The following is a 7069-nucleotide window of genomic DNA, read 5'->3' on the forward strand; positions in this document are numbered from 1 at the left end:
AGGATTTTTAAACACTTAGGCGAGCACTGGGCTGCAGCTAAGCCTCCGAGTGGGAGTCTGGCTCACCACTCGGTAGGATTTTTTAAACACTTAGGCGAGCACTGGGCTGCAGCTAAGCCTCTGAGTGGGAGTCTGGCTCACCACTCGGTAGGATTTTTAAACACTTAGGCGAGCACTGGGCTGCAGCTAAGCCTCCGAGTGGGAGTCTGGCTCGCCACTCGGTAGGATTTTTAAACACTTAGGCGAGCATTGAGCTGCAGCTAAGCCTCTGAGTGGGAGTCTGGCTCGCCACTTGGTAGGATTTTTTTTACAAACTTAGGAGAAACGGATTCGCAGCTAAGCCACCCACTGGGGGATTTCACACGCAAACAAAAGAAACAACAATTATAGGAAAATTTGCAACACTCTTGTCTTTGATAAATAGACTACAGAAGTTTTTCTTATTACATCTCATTCGAGTGAGAATTCAAGTGTGAAAGGGGCGGAACAGTTCTGCATTCCAAGCTCGTGGCTCATCGATCAGGCGATCGACATTGTAAAGGTGATACGCTCCATTGTGGAGGACTCTGGTAACGATGAAGGGACCTTCCCAAGTAGGAGCGAGCTTGTGTGGTTTCTGTTGATCCACTCGGAGGGCCAAATCTCCTTCTTGGAAGGCTCGACTCTTCACATTTCTGGCATGGAATCGATGCAAGTCTTGCTGATAAATGGTCGATCGGATCATAGCCATTTCTCTTTCTTCTTCCAGGAGGTCGACTGCGTTTTGCCGGGCTTGTTCTGCTTCATCTTTGGTATAAAGCTCAACTCGGGGTGCATTGTGAAGTAGATCACTCGGCAGGACTGCTTCCGCTCCGTAAACCAGAAAGAACGGAGTTCTTCCAGTCGACCGATTCGGGGTAGTCCTCAATCCCCACAGAACCGATGGAAGCTTGTCGACCCAAGCGCCTGCCGCGTGCTTGAGATCACGCATCAGCCGAGGCTTTAGTCCTTTGAGAATCAGACCATTTGCCCTTTCTACTTGTCCATTCGACTGGGGGTGGGCGACCGATGCGTAGTCGACTCGTGTGCCTTGAGGGGCGCAAAAAGCTCTGAACTTGTCTAAATCAAAGTTTGACCCATTGTCGGTGATGATGCTATGCGGGACTCCATATCTGAATGTTAACTCTCTGACGAAACTGATAGCAGTGCAAGCATCAAGATTCTTGATAGGCTTAGCTTCAATCTATTTGGTAAATTTGTCGACTGCCACAAGCACATGTGTGAAACCGCTCCTGCCTGTTCTCAATGGGCCAACCATGTCCAGTCCCCAAACAGCGAAGGGCCAGACGAGTGGAATGGTTTTCAGGGCTGATGCAGGCTTGTGCGACATGTTGGAGTAGAACTGGCACCCTTCACACTTGTCGACTATCTCTTTTGCCATTTCATTCGCTCTTGGCCAGTAAAATCCCGCTCGGTATGCTTTGGCCACAATGGTCCGAGAGGACACATGATGACCACAGGTCCCCGAGTAGATATCATCAAGGATTATCTGACCTTCTTCTGGTGTTATACACTTCTGACCGACTCCAGTCGCGCTTTCTCTATACAACTATCCCTTTATGACTGTAAAGGCCTTGGATCGACGAATGATCTGTCGAGCCTCTTCTTCGTCCTCCGAGAGTTCCTTTTGCAGGGTATACGCGATGTACGGTATCGTCCAGGCAGGGGTGATTGCCAAAACTTCCATGATTAGGTCGACCACTGCCGGAATTTCAACTTCAGTTGGATCTGTGGCACTCTTTGGCTGCAGGGCTTCATCTGTAAAAGGATCTTCTTGGACTGATGGCGAGTGGATGTGTTCCAAAAACACATTGCTGGGGATGGCTTCTCTCTTGGAGCCTATCTTTGCCAAATCATCATACGCTTGATTTTTCAGTCGGGGGATGTGATGGAGCTCTAACCCTCTTCTCTAACTTTCTCACTGCATTGCAATAACCAGTCATAGCTGGACTTCTGACGTCCCATTCTTTCATCACCTGATTAACCACCAAATCTGAGTCGCCATAGACCATGAGGCGATGGACGCCGAGTGAAATGGCCATGCGCAACCCATACAAAAGTGCTTCATATTCTGCTTCGTTATTGGAGGAATCTAAGTGAATTTGGAGAACATATCTGAGCTTATCTCCTCGGGGGGAAACCAATATTACCCCAGCACCGGAACCATTCAGCATCTTAGATCCATCAAAGAACATGGTCCAGTGCTCCGAGTGAACTTGAGTCGGAAGTTGCTGTTCGATCCACTCGGCGACGAAATCTGCAATTGCTTGGGACTTGATAGCTTTCTTTGCCTCAAACTTGATATCTAGGGGAAGAAGTTCAATCGCCCATTTGGCCACTCGACCAGTTGCATCTTTGTTGTGCAAAATCTCTGATAGTGGAGCGTCGCTGACGACTGTAATGGAATGATCAGAGAAGTAATGTGCAACCTTCTTCGTGGTCATATAAATCCCATATACAAGCTTCTAGACGTCATGCACACGCACATGACGTTTCATCCGGAGTATAGTACCAATTTTTTCAGGATTGGCATCGATTCCCCGTTCGGAAACGAGAAAACCGAGTAACTTCCCACCTGGAACTCCGAACATGCACTTTGACAGATTGAGCTTGATATCGTACCTCCTGAGGTTGGCAAAGGTTTCAGCAAGGTCAGTCAGCAGGTCGGAACCCTTCCGTGACTTGACCACAATATCATCCATGTATGCTTCCACATTCCGACTGATTTGAGTGAGCAAACACTTCTGAATCATCCTCATGAACGGCATGGTGACATAACAAAAGCACCCGAATGGAGTGATGAAAGCTGTTTTGTTCTCGTCGGGCCTGTACAGACGGATCTGATGGTACCCGGAATAGGCGTCTAGGAAAGACCAACGCTCACATCCTGCAGTCGAGTCGACTACCTGGTCGATGCGGGGGAGAGGAAAATGATCTTTCGGGCAGGCCCGATTGATATGCTTGAAATCAATGCACATGCGAAGTGACTTGTCCTTCTTGGGGACCATGACAACATTGGCGAGCCACTCGGAGTGGTAAATTTCTCGGATGAACTCCGCTGCTAAGAGCCGAGCCACCTCCTCGCCAATGGCCTTCCTCTTCTGGACGGCGGACCGTCGAAGATTTTCTTTCATAGGTTTAAATTTTCGGTCGACTCGTAGACGGTGCTCAGCCAGCCCCCTGGGAACTCCAGGCATGTCAGCAGGCTTCCATGCGAAGATGTCCCAGTTCTCACGGAGGAACTGGATGAGCGCTTCTTCCTATTTGGAGTTGACCGTCGTTGAGATGTGAGTCGGAGCAGCGTTTGGATCGGTCGGGTGAATGTGAACTACCTTCGTTTCACCGGACGACTGAAAAGCTGATTCTGAAGCAGGCTTCTTAGCTCGTAGCAACTCACTCGGATCTGCAGTCTTCTGATACTCTTGCAGCTCGACCACCGCCATCTGAGCGTCAGGAATCTTTGAGCCTTTCTGAAAACAACCTTCTGCTTTCTTCCGATTGCCTGTAACAGTGATCACACCTTTGGGATGAGGCATCTTCAATTTGAGATACACATAACATGGTCGAGCCATGAAGTGTGCATAAGCTGGCCTGCCCAAAATAGCGTGATAAGCACTTTGGAAATCCACAACTTTGAATGTCAACTTTTCCTTGTGGTAATTCTTGGAATCACTGAAAACCACATCAAGAGCAATTTGGCTGAGTGACTCGGCTTTCTTCTCAGGAATGACTCCATGGAAACTCATGTTACTAGTGCTGAGCCTGGACATCGGAATGCCCATCCCTTTCAATGTTTCTGCATACAGTATGTTCAAACCGCTGCCTCCATCCATCAGGACTTTGGTCAGTCGAGTGCCTTCAACAACTGGGTCGACCACCAGAGCTTGCCTCCCAGGGGTGGCAATGTGCGTAGGGTGATCAGACTGGTCGAATGTGATGGCAGTCTGGGACCACTTCAGATAGTTGGGTGTTGCCGGAGCAACCATATTTACCTCACGGTTAATAACCTTCAGTCGACTTTTGCTCTCAACATCAGCAAAAATCATCAGGGTGGAATTGATCTGGGGGTACCCATCGTCACTATCTTCCTTGTCCTCAACTTTGTCCGACTCCTTTTCCTTATCTTTGGACTGCTTGCCCTGAAACTGCTGGATCAGAAGCCGACATTGTCGAGTGGTATGCTTTGGGTAAATGAGTTTACCCTCTTCATCTTTCTTGGTGTGGATGTGACACGATAGATCCAAAACATCATTTCCATCTTGGTCTTTAACCTTCTTGGGGTTCCAAGGTCCTTTGGGTTTTCCCTTAAATTTTCCCTGGGTTACGGCCAGGGCCTCCCCAGGAGCGGCTGGCTCGGCTTCCCGCTTCTGTTTCTGACTGGAATTTCCTCCGGTTTCCTGGGCGACTGCTTTATGCTTGCCACTCTGGAGTCGATCCTCATCTTCACCATTAGCGTATTTGGTGGCAATCTCCATCATCCGATTCAGAGACATCTCTCCGGTTCCACCAAACTTCAGATTCAATTCTCTGTACTTAACGCCTTCTTTAAAGGCACCAACTGCTTGATGATCTGGTACATTTTCAACTGTGTGATGCAATGTGATCCACCTCTAGATGTAATCCCTTAGAGTTTCATTCGGTTTCTGCATGCAAGACCGCAATTCCGTAAGGCCTGCAGGTCGCTTGCATGTTCCTTCAAATGTGGTGACAAACACTCGGGAGAGATCCTCCCAAGTGTAAATGCTGCTGGGTGCTAACTGATTCAGCCACGCTCTGGCCGAGCCTTCTAACATGAGAGGCAGGTGCTTCATGCCTACCTCATCGTTCCCACCGCCAATCTGGACAGCCACTCGGTAATCTTCGAGCCATTTATCGGGCTTGGACTCACCGGTGAAATTACTAACTCCAGTCGCCAACCTGAAGTTGGGAGGAATTACAGCGGCTCTGATGGCTCGACTGAAACACTCGGGCCCTGAAACATGTACTCTGCTACTGGTAGGCGCATCTCTGTCGTGGCCTTCTCGGTGAGCTCTATTCCTGTTGACCAAACCTTGAACGAGAATGGATCTCGCATCAATGCCTGGTTCCCTGGGGTCGACTGGAATTCTCCGCCCAACACTATGAGGGCGTCTGTCCACCTGCTGTCGAGGCACATATGATCCACTCCTCGGGGGAGGGGTTGGCACTCGATGTCGATCATCACGATCGAATCGGTGATCATACTGTTCATTCCTTCTGTACTGATCCCGCCGGTCTCCACGTCCCTCACGCCTCGGAGGCAATCTTGGACTGTGAGCCGACTGGACTGTATCCGCTGCAATGGATCGACTGTGGATCTTGTTCCGCGACTGAGAAATAGCGGAATTCTGGTCTCCCGCTGCCCGGAGCAACGCTCTGATTTGCAACAAGCCTCTGCCAGCCTCTGACTGGGAGGGCTGAATCGACTCTGCTATACGGGCCGCATCTGCCAAATTCTGAATCGGAGTACGATATACCTGCGGGGGCGGAAAGAGTTGACGTCGACTAGATTCTGGAGCCCGTTGACGCGCTCGCCCGTCGAGTATTCGCTGGAGATTCTCCAGTCGAGTGCGCTCGGCCAAGTTAGCCAAGCGCACGTCCTCCAAGGCTCGGGCCTCGGGGGTTTCTCCAACGATAGGAGTGTGGAGTGCATCCATGTTCTGGCGGCGAAGTTCCTCCCGCTGCAACGACGTGAGAGGCTCGGGGAGATACTCCTGGTGAGGACGCGATGGGTCGCCCCCATCCGCGCCTCCGTCAGCGCGGGGAAAACCGGGAGGACTGTGTGGCCCATCGATCACCAGAACCTCTGCAGCTGGGTCACTGCTGTCGCATTCGGATGCGGTCTTTGTGAAGCCAGTCGACAGGTCGAACAAGCCGTAGAGGGATTTGTCGGGCTTGATTGCCGCGACTTTTGGGGTGGCCGACTGGCGGGCCACTGCATGCCTCGCCCACCTCTGAAGCCTCGACCAACCGAAGCGCTTGCGGCGGCGAGAAACAGGGCGGGGAGATGCCACGGGAGCCGACCGATACTGGGTCGACGGCTGCCGCAGGAGGACACCACGGACGCATGCGCGAAAGTGCATCACCCCGCGAATGGGGAGCTCGTCGACGTCGAGTGGAGCCTCCTGAAGCCAAGCGGAGTCGTCGGCGATGAACGTGAGCGCGCCGAGGCGGATCTCGCGGCCCTCCACCAAAGCTCAGCTCGAAACCATGATCAAGGAGATCGGAAAAAATCGCAACTTCTCAAACTAAGCGCTAAGACCCCTAGCCCCACGGTGGGCACCAACTGTCATGGTTCTAACTCTGACAGTGATGTAGGGGGGTACGTATGGAGAGGCTAGATCTTAGCTATGGAGGAGTTGTGAGCACACGAGGATTACGAGTTCAGGCCCTTCTCGGAGGAAGTAACAGCCCTTCGTCTCGGTGCCCAGAGGCGGTCGACTGAATTATGTGTGTATGAATAACAGGGGTGCCAACCCTTGATACTGAGGAGGGGGGTTGCTTATATAGAGTTCGCCAGGCCCCTCCAGCCCTCAGTAATGCAAGGTTTAAAGTACATTAAGAACGGGGGTTACTGGTAACGCCCCTAATAAAGTGCTATGATGACCATAAAAGCTACTTAATGGCCGACCATTTGCGTGCAGGGTGACTTTAGATCTCCTGGCAGTCGAGTGGCTGGAATTTGGTTGAGTGATTGCTTCGTGGTCGAGTGTCTTGAATCTGTCGAGTGGGATACCTCCAAGTCGATTGAAAGGTGACTTCTTCTAGGGATGTCCTTGGGTAGGGTAGTTAGGACAGGTCCATGCCCCTATCCTAGGTACATAGCTTCATCAGCTATGGCGCTGCCCAGGCCAAAACGCGCTACTGTTATTATTTTTATTTTTCTTAGCTATAGCGCTGCCCAGGCCAAAACGCGCTACTGCTAATTTTTTATTTTTTTTATTTTTGTTTTTATTTTTATTTTTCATATTCCACAAACTTTCTTCCTTTTTATTTTATTTATATTTATCTT

The sequence above is a fragment of the Triticum aestivum genome, chromosome 2A (assembly GCF_018294505.1).
Source record: "Triticum aestivum cultivar Chinese Spring chromosome 2A, IWGSC CS RefSeq v2.1, whole genome shotgun sequence".
Classification (NCBI taxonomy): Eukaryota; Viridiplantae; Streptophyta; class Magnoliopsida; order Poales; family Poaceae; genus Triticum; species Triticum aestivum.